This window comes from Panthera onca, chromosome D2, assembly GCF_046562875.1.
Source record: "Panthera onca isolate mPanOnc1 chromosome D2, mPanOnc1 haplotype 2, whole genome shotgun sequence".
Classification (NCBI taxonomy): Eukaryota; Metazoa; Chordata; class Mammalia; order Carnivora; family Felidae; genus Panthera; species Panthera onca.
Window position 1 is genome coordinate 4,832,174 of NC_138349.1, and position 10,370 is coordinate 4,842,543.

Below are 10,370 nucleotides of genomic sequence, written 5' to 3' on the forward strand. Positions count from 1 at the left end.
CTCGGATGTACGTCTAATGGCACCCCTGAGCTCTTTGCTAATTTTAACATCCGTGCCATCTTTGCATCTATTGATGCTTTTTGTCCTGATTATTTTCCTGTTCCTTTGCACGTTTAATTTTTTACATATTTATTTAGTTTTGAGAGGGGGGAAGGGGCGGAGAGAGAGGGAGAGAGAGGATTCGAAGCGGGCTCTGCGCTGACCGCAGAGAGCCTGATGTGGGGCTCAAATTCACGAACCGGGACATCGTGACCTGAGCCGAAGTCGGACGCTTAGCCGACGGGGCCGCCCAGGCGCCCTTGCACGTCTAATTTTTTAACTGTCTGCATTCTTGGGAGTCTAGATTCGTTTCCACGTTATCAGCTTAAGCTGCTAGAAGCCCTTCCTCCAGAGCTCCGGTAGCCCCAGTCATAAGCGTGGTTTTTCTGAGCCCAGAACTGAACGCCTAACGCATCTGACGAGGTCTTTCCACCCTAGCTGGTCGGAGCTCCTGGGATCCCCTCCACTCTCACAGCCCCCCGTAGAGGCTTTAGGAAGCAAGGTTTTCATCCTGATGATGCACAGCTCACACGAGAGGGAAGAGTTCAGGGCTCTCGTGCAGAAAGCCGTTGCTTCTTTTCTGCACAACTTTTCTGCTTCGGTACCCTCCTCACATGCTCCAGCCCTCCTGGCCACACACTGGGAGCTGTGTCCTCCGCTCAGAAAGAACGCTGCTCTCTGAGTGACTTTGCTTCTCCAGGCTGCCGTTCAGAGGTCGTCCCTGCCAGCACGCAGGGTTAATGGGACCGTCTCCCACGCCCCGTCCTCGCCAGGTTCATGGTCGTCCATTGACCCAAAAACACCCTTTACCACACACTTTTTTTTTTTCCTGTTTCATGCCTGTGGATGGCAGGAGGCTAAATTTGGTGTCTATTACTCTGTCATGGTTGTAACTGGATTTGCCACCTTTATTTTAACTGCTTACTGCGTTGGTCTCGAGCTGTCTCCATGGATCCCTTCCCCAGAGGCCGAGTCCCCATGAGTGTTGCATCGTCAGCACTCAGCGAGCACCTTAAATGGCACCGAGTGAAAGATTTTTGAAGGAAACGTTAAATGCACGGCGCACACATAGGTAGCAATTCGAGTTCTATGCTATATGCTGTTCAGAATCGCGGTTAGAATGTGGAGTCAAGTTATGTGATTCTGTACTTAAATGGCAGCTGACATCATACCTAAAAAAATAAGGAATGCGCACACACAGCTCAAAATACAAAACGTTTTTAAAAATGAAACTGAAAAACCTAAGTCTCGCTGACTTCCTTATTCCCCTGACAGCCGGTTCGTCTCTCCTGAGACAAAGTCAGTAGCCAGTTTCTTCCCTATCCTTCCAGAGGAACCTTGGACATTTACAAAAAGATACACATAGGGATTTTCTGCCGCCTGAATTGTTGTGCTCTGTGGATATGCTTCATACAAATATTCATTGTAGCCACTTGAAGCCTGTGGGTAGATACACCCACATTTATTCAACTGCGCTTCTGTCCTAAGCCACTTAGGTTGTTCCCAACTCTTTTCTTTTCTATTCTTTTCTTTTCTTTTCTTTTTTTTATGGTTTATTTTTTTATTTGGTTGGAGAAGAGGGAGAGGGGCAGAGAGAAGGGGAGAGAGAAAATCTCAAGCAGGCTCTGCACTGTTAGCCCAGAGCCGGACGCGGGGCTGGAACCTATGAACTATGACATCATGTCCTGATCCAAACCAAGTCACGAGTCGGACGCTTAACCAGCTGAGCCCCCAGGTGCCCCCCACCTGTTTTCTAAGACAACTATGCCGCGAGGAGCATCCCTGTCCATATGTCATTTCACACAGAGGAGAGTACATGTAAATAGGGAATGCAGGTGGTTTCTTTTACAATACATTGTGTATGTGGGGTTCTTTTGGAAACAAGTTCACGTATGTACGTACCAGGACAGGTTTTTGTTCCATTCACAGTAACAAATCCATTAATTACTTTCCTTCTTTTTTTTCTTAATGTCTATTTATTTATTTTGAGAGAGAGAGAGAGAGAGCATGAGAAGGGGAGGACAGGGAGAGAGGACCGAGAGAGTCCCGAGCAAACTCCACACTCAGTACAGAGCCCAACGCGGGGCTCAATCTCATGGGCCAGGAGATCCTGACCTGGGCTGAACTCAAGAGTCAGACCAGACACTCCAATCACTTTACTTCTTGCGTGATTAAGAAAATTTGATTTAAGCCCTTGATAAACTGATGTCCAAAAATTATGGTTGGTACCACTGGGAAGCCAAACAATAAAACAATCCGGCACAGAACTTCTGTGATCTGCTTCAAGTGATCTCGTAATGCATGGAATATCTTTTTACACCTCACTTAAAAATCAAGTGTCTCAGAAATGTTTACGCTTTAGCAAAAGTGTGTTTTTCCTTCAACTTCTTTTAGCAGAAGGGACTGATTTGATTTCCTTGTTTGTCAGCATGAAATGTGTGCGTGTAATCCACTGAACGTTATCACGTATGGAATAGTTTCTTATCCACCCGGCTTTTGCCTCATATGTATTTTCACTTTGCTCTAGGGATGGAGGGAAAAGTTGGTGATAGGACATAACGCGGCACTGAGATACTCGGGAAACACTCTTGGCACATAGGATTTAGGTAGCTATTTCTGATAGTTATTAAGGCAGGATAAAAAATATTAAATGTTTGACTCCTTGAGGCATTGTAATGTCAAGAAAGGCTTTTATGTATTAAAAACTCGCCTCTCTCGTGGAAAATTAGGATCACATCAAAGCAGTCTTTCTCCTGAAATGTCCCGAAGTACATATAAACTACACGCATTTCATAAGAAAAGCATGGATGTACATGAATTAATTCAAAGAGTAAAATGAACGCTATTATACACTGTAGAGGTCTGTGTGACATAAGGTGCCTTTGTGGTTTTTTTTTTTCCAAAAACCACACACACAGTGACCTGCGTGATAAATGGAAAAAGGAGTCAGCAACTTCAAATTGCAGTGAAAAAGAAAAACAAGTTAAGAGCTTGTCCCGCTGCATTATGGCAACACAGGGAGCACGGTCTTCTTCACATCGTTCAGACCGTCATTTCCCAGAGTAAGATCCCATTAGCAGCGATATATGTCGAGGAGGTGAGAGACGACTGTGGATGGCAGATAGTGCAAGAATGGCCATTTTAAACATTTCATATGCAAATTGCATGTTTATTTTCACATACTAGGAAAATATTATTGGTACATCATTTGACATTTTGTTACAACTAAGCTAAAGTAAATGGTGTCATAGCCCATTTATTTAGACACAATTACTTTAGACCAAAAATACTCAGGGATTCGAGATGTTTGTGTTAAGAGTCATAACAGTGCAGCCGAAATGACCCACTCAAAGCCACCTGCTGGCTGCTCTTGTGACCCTCGCCCCGGAGTTTGCTCTCGCCCTGGCCCCCACCTGTAGGGGACTCATGCCCCAGACCGTGTTCTGTGTGCAGTGGCCTCTGTGCCCTGGGCCCTGACATCTCCCTCCCCTGGCCCCTCGCCCAGTGTTGGTCTGCCCTAGCCCGTCCTAGATGTAGCCCCTTTCCTGGAGGGGTTCCGGGCTTCCTTGTTCCCCGGACAGGAACAGGACAGGTGACACTGTGTCCCTCTCACACCCTGGGAGACTCCCAGACATCATTGTGGAAGGTTCTGGACTTGCAGCAAGGTCGCAACTTCCGCCTCCCCAAACTCAAAATGAGTCCAAAGCAATTCCAGTACCTCCTCCCCCAAACACTAGGCCTGTGGGTCACAGCCTGACCACATTCGAGCTACTAAAAAATGCCAACAAATTTGTCAGCAGAGGCACGAGGGGGGTGTCGTCACTGTGTTTTCAGGTTTGTTTTTTATTGTTCTCTTTTGTTTTGCTCTGCTTTGCTTTGTTTTGTCTTGCAGTAACTTGAAGCTGACATGATGAACGTTCTGGAAAAGGAGGAGAGTCTCTGGACTCAGGAGCAGAGCCTCAAGAAACACAACCGGCAGATGGAAACAGAGCAAGATGAGGAGACCGCGTTTGAGGCCCTGGGTCAGGTGATGCGTGAGGCTGCCATTGGTCCAGATTCACACGAGCTTAAGCTGGTCAGAGCTCTCCCTGTCCATTCTTTCCCTCCTGGGTGCATTTGGAGCAAAAAAAGATCGAAAGTCGTCCCAGACAAACACCGAAGCTTGGAGAAGATACAACCAAGTAGCCCAGAGGAGGTGAGCAGGGTGTCAGGGAGAAACACTCGAAATCCGTTAGAACAAACCAACGGTTGGACAGGACGCCCACTTTCAGCATAAGCAGCGGGGGAAAAATGCCAAGGGAACTTTGCAAACATTCAGCAAAAGGAAAGAAAAACAGCGAACCCTCTTCAGGCTGGGAGAACACTCGGTCCCATGAACAGAAGCAGTTTCCCCTGTAAGAACTTATAGTAAGAAGAATTTGATAAAACAAAGGAGTAATAGAGAAATAGTAAAACACCAGAGACGAGATGAAAAGGAAATTTCAGAGCAGAGAAAACAAATTAGAACTCCAAACCACACAATTTCAGATTTACATATTTCCTATTTTTATACAAATTAGAAAAAGGCTTGGCTGAAAGACAAGTTCTCATTATGGAGGGAGGTAACAGTGTATTCAGAGAAAAAAGATCAGAGGCGAAAGCAATCAGAGAGAAATGGTGGGTCAGAGATAACCCAACTCAAGAATGACTGGTGTGCCTGAGGGAAGATTTCAGCAAAGGGAGCTCACAATTCACAGATATGATACAGAAAAATTTCCCCACGATGAACTGAATGGGAAGACTGGAAAGACAACCCATGAAGAAAAAGAAAGAGAAAAAGAATTATACAGAACAATCTATGCAGAAATGTATCCAGGTTACCAGGTGACTACATTTCACCAATGAAGCCTTTTGTTGCTATGCTGTTGGGACAAGTAAGTCCCAATCAGAAGCAAAAAACAAACCTTGGACTTTCCCACAACAGCCTTCAGGGTCAAAAGACGACAGACCCGTATGTACAAAAGTCTGAAAGGAAGACCATGTGGCCGCCATGTTGCCATTCAAGAACAAAGCCTCCTTTGACCATGATGGAGAGTAAGAGCGACCAGATTGGCCCTCCAGGCTTAAAGAATCAATAGAACAGAAAATGGTATACGAAGAAATGGTCTCTGCACACCAGACATCTGGCAGTATAGGACTGTGATTCCGGAGAGAAAAACAAATGAAGGGAGACTGACCACAGCCCCAGGTAAATTCCAAGGAAGAAGAGGAAGCCATAAAGAGCCCAAAGAGAGGGAGATCAGAAACTGGGAAGCCAAAAGCGACTGGAATTTGTGGTATACTCCTGGTGGACAGAGGACACTGTAGACGGATCCCTCGAATCTGTGGTTAAGTACTGATCCACACTTGTTAGAGGAAGCTGCCTGGGGCCAGCAAGAGACCCGCAGAAAAGCAGTGTGACCAACAGTTCCCAGAGCTTATACAGGGCTGGGAAGAAAGACCTTGTAACAGAGAATCCAGAAAGAAACCCACACAAATGTGGTCATCTGATTTTCAACAGGAATGGCAAGGCAATTCGTCAGGAAATAGGCTTTTCATGAAATCGGTTGAACAGTTGCATATCCACATGAGTAAGGATGAGCTGCAGACCTTACCCCATACTCTATACGGAAAGTAATGCAAGATATGCGATAACCATAAACGTAAAAACTAAAATTATAAAACTTCTAGAAGAAAACATAGGAGAAAAAGAATCTTTACAATCTCAGGTTAGACAAAGATTTCTTACATATCTCACTTGAATCACAATTCATAAAATAAAAAGATTGGTACATATGACTTCACCAAAATTTTAAAAAAAAATTCTCTTTGAAAAATACTGTTAAGAAATTGAAAAGACAAGCCAGAGACTGGAAGAAAATAGTAGCAAAGCATGTATCTCATGAAGGATTTACATGCAGGAAACACAATAGAAAGAACTCACAGAATTCAACAGGAAGAAGACAAACCATGGTAAGAAAATGCACAAAAGATTGAAATGGACATTTCACCAGAGAAGGTATACAGAAGTGAGTGAGCACATAAAAAGATGCTCCATAATAGTGATGTTAGCAAAATGCAACTCGAAACCATCGTGAGACACCACTAAGCACTCATTATAATGCCAGATTTTAAGGGACTGATAATAGCAAGTGTTGGAGAGGATATGGAGCCACTGGAACCCCACACTCAGAGCTCGTGGGAATGCACGTTAGCACAGCCCCTCCGGAAAACATCCCGTCAGCTCTTCTAAAGTTAAATATATTTACCATACGTCCCAGCAGTTTCTCTCCTATGAATCTATGCAAGAGAAAGGAAAGAAAATATCTGCACAAAGACTTGTACTCAAATGCTCCTAGTAGCTTTGTTCATAGTAGTCAATAACTTGAATCTACCCAAGAGTCCAATGGCTGAATGGATTAACAAATTTGGGGTCATTCAGATGAATCTCAAAGCAAACCATATACAAAAGATTACATACTATATATATCATTTCTATGAAATTCTAGGAAAGGTAAAACTATAGTGATCACAGAGAGGTAGATCACAGAATTGTTATGTAACAATTACCTGTATTACCGATAACAACGTCTAGAATTTAAAAACGTAATAGCCAGCCTTTCCCAGCACTATAGGAAAGAGAGCTTTCCCATATGTTGTTGTCCAAATGTCCAAAACAGAACATTGTTAAAAGAATGATGGTAGGGGCGTCTGACTCTTGATATTGGTTTACGTCATGGTCTCACGGTCGTGAGATCGAGTCCAGTGTCGGCGTCCGTGCTGAGTGTGGAGTCTGCTTGGGATTCTGTCTCCCTCTCTCTCTTCACCTCCCCTGCTTTCATGCCCTCTCTCTCTCTCTCTTTCAAAACAGATAAATAAACTTAAAAAATAAATGATGGTAAGTCCATAAAATGGAATAGCGTCAAGTGACATGAAATGCTACAAAGGTTTATATAAATGGCTTAGAAATTGACACAGAAAATATCAATAAAATGCAAAGAGTAAACATCGCAAGACTACATTCTTTTATCAAAATTATAGAAAAGCAGAAGTAAATAACAAAAAATAGAAACTATACTATCATATCACTATTTTACAAACTTATTCCTCTTTAAGGAAGAAACAAAAATTGCAATTTCAAAATGTTACATGTCAGTTTGCAAAAGACTCTACCTAAAACCTATGGGACTTGGCCAAAGTCCTACATTGAAAGGAAAATTCAGTATTAAATACTTTCACTATTAATCCCGTAACAAAATAATTAAGGAAATGAAACATTTATTTTTAAAAAAAATTAGGAAGAGGAAAGCAAAATAAGTGTAAGGACAGAAATCTGATAATGCAAAAAATGACACTTAATATAGAAAAAATAAACCCAGAAGAGTGGAATATATGTAGAAAGGAGCAGAGAAAATGGAAATTGCGAGTTTGGGGTGAAGTCCTGAGTTCTCACTGTCCCCCTCCCCTGGGAACTGTGATATAACCATACAAAGTGCATCCCTTTTCCATTTTTAAGAAAACTTGAACTGGTTTGAATATGCAGAAAGCCTCATAACTTGGGAGTTGAGATATCAAATCCAGGACAAATAAGACAAATATTTGGCTGACTAAATAGACATTTTTTTTTAATTTTTTTTATTTTTGGGACAGAGAGAGACAGAGCATGAACGGGGGAGGGGCAGAGAGAGAGGGAGACACAGAATCGGAAACAGGCTCCAGGCTCCGAGCCATCAGCCCAGAGCCTGACACGGGGCTCGAACTCACGGACCGCGAGATCGTGACCTGGCTGAAGTCGGACGCTTAACCGACTGCGCCACCCAGGCGCCCCTAAATAGACATTTTTAACTTCAGGCAACAAAACATTTACAAAGATGTTAAAAAAACAAAAACCCTACAAATATGTGAAATGCAAACACTGAAATGAATGTATGTATGTATTCGTGTACATCTGTGTGCCGTGTGGAGTTGACACGGGTTAATACCCTTACTGTACAATCAATCACATACAAAATAGCATCTCTACATACAATAAATGAACCAACACTGCCAATGGAAAATGTGTGAAAACGAAAACACCAATGAACGATCAACATACTAACATAAGTTAATCATCACTGCTTCTTCTTGTAAAATAACACCGATAACCTCTTTCTCCTCTCCCAGCTTGTAAAAGGTTAAAAGGATCAGTACTAGTGTGTGGTGATGAGGTTGGGGTAAAATGAAGTCCCCACACAAAGTGCACAATGTTTAAACTGGCCCAAACTTTCTGCTGATCTGCACCTATTTGTTGCCTCAACAGCTCTGTGTGTCAGAATTCATCAGGAAGAAACACCTGGAAAGGCTAACAAAATTCAACACGTAAGGGATCTCATCACATCGTGGGTACAGCAGTGAAAATGCAACACAAGTGTCCCCCCAAAAAGACACGTGTAAGTAAATTATGGTTACCTGGTACAAGGATAAACCTGATTGACGAGGAGTCCCATGAAAAATTGCTGAGATTTGTACTAGCACATTTTATTTTTTTTTTTTTTAATTTTTTTTTCAACGTTTATTTATTTTTGGGACAGAGAGAGACAGAGCATGAACGGGGGAGGGACAGAGAGAGAGGGAGACACAGAATCGGAAACAGGCTCCAGGCTCCGAGCCATCAGCCCAGAGCCTGACGCGGGGCTCGAACTCACGGACCGTGAGATCGTGACCTGGCTGAAGTCGGATGCTTAACCGACTGCGCCACCCAGGCGCCCCTGTACTAGCACATTCTAGAGGTCAACAGAGAGTAGAACTTGGTTTTAATATGAATGCATGTATAGACATGAAGGTGTGAGGTAAAAGTCTCTGCCCAAGGCTGACCAGAATTACTTCTCCTAGGGTGAATTTTTAATCGTAATTGCTTTTGTCTTTATTTCCATTACTCCTATTTGATATAGTTTTTGTAATGAGCATATCTCATGTGCATATCCCGATACAAAATTATGTTCAGAAAACGGGCTAAAAGGAAATTCTGTCCCACCCCTTAACATTCTGAAGTTGTAATTTTAAAATTCTGAAATTCTGTCCCATCCCTTAAAAATGTAGTCAAAATAAATAGACTTAATTGGGGGGAAAAAAAACCAGTTTTCCCGATACTGTGCAATGCTGTGAAGCTCAAGTAAAGCGTGCCATTCGCTGTGTGAAGAGGGGGTGGTCAGATCACTGCAAATTTTTCTAATGAGCAGCTGGGCAGCAAAAAGCAACAGCTTCGGTAAAAGTTCACGTGCTCTGATTCACTTCCAGAAATCTAAGCCAGGAGATACCCAGAGATATAGACAAGATTTATGTAGAAGGATGTTCATGCACGGTATAAATATATGTATATATATTGGCCATCGTGAATTAAAAACTGAAACAGCATACGTGTCCACGATAGTGGAGTATTTGTTTTTGTGTCTCCAATAATTCACTTAACCAATATGGGCTGAGTCTGCTCTTTGACAGACCCTGGGGTCTAGTGTTGAGCAAAACAAATACGTCCCGAGTCCTGAAGCCCCCACAGCCCAGTTCCTCTCAGGAGAAAGACAGACAACCGACTCGTTCCACCACAAACAAGTTTGGTGCTATTCAGAATAGCACTGGGCACGAATGTGCCTACACAATATTACTTTGTAATAAGAGAGCACAATAAAAAAGAGGAAGACAGACACGTTGTGGACATCTTTTTATTATCTCGAGAAGTGATCTGCTTGCAGCGTGGGGGAGTGTCTCTGAGAGACAGAAAGGAACATTGGTAAACCATTAGTTGCTTAACAGGGAGGATGGATAGGTGGCAGAAAGCCCTAATGCCAGAATGTTCAGAACCATTTCCATCAGAGCACGCGAGACAAATAAAGATGTACCTTCTCAAGTTATAATTTAATTAACGTGCAAATATAGTCTAGTTTGGAAGAGGAAATTTCAAACGTGCACCTCTCTAGCAAAGTCAAAAACTAAGGAGCTTGTAAACTTTTCTCTTTTCGTTCCATAGAGCCTTTAGCAAAGACTTAATCTTCTTAGGGTTCTTTTTGAACTGTTGTTAGGGTCAAGTCCTTAACCAGTAAAGCAAGTCTATGTTGTTGGCTGCTAGAATCAGCAACATTTTTGAAGGACAGATCCACATTTTTTTAGGGATTCTAGTCCTGTCCTGACATGGTAGGCTGAACTTGCTTCGAGGGCACATGGCAAAGAGTTATAAATTAATTGTGTGATCCAGGAAGTCCTTAGGAAGACCATGCCTAGCCCTTGTTTCCACTGGTTGGCTGTAACCATAGCAACCCCTTACTCCAGACCAAAGTTCA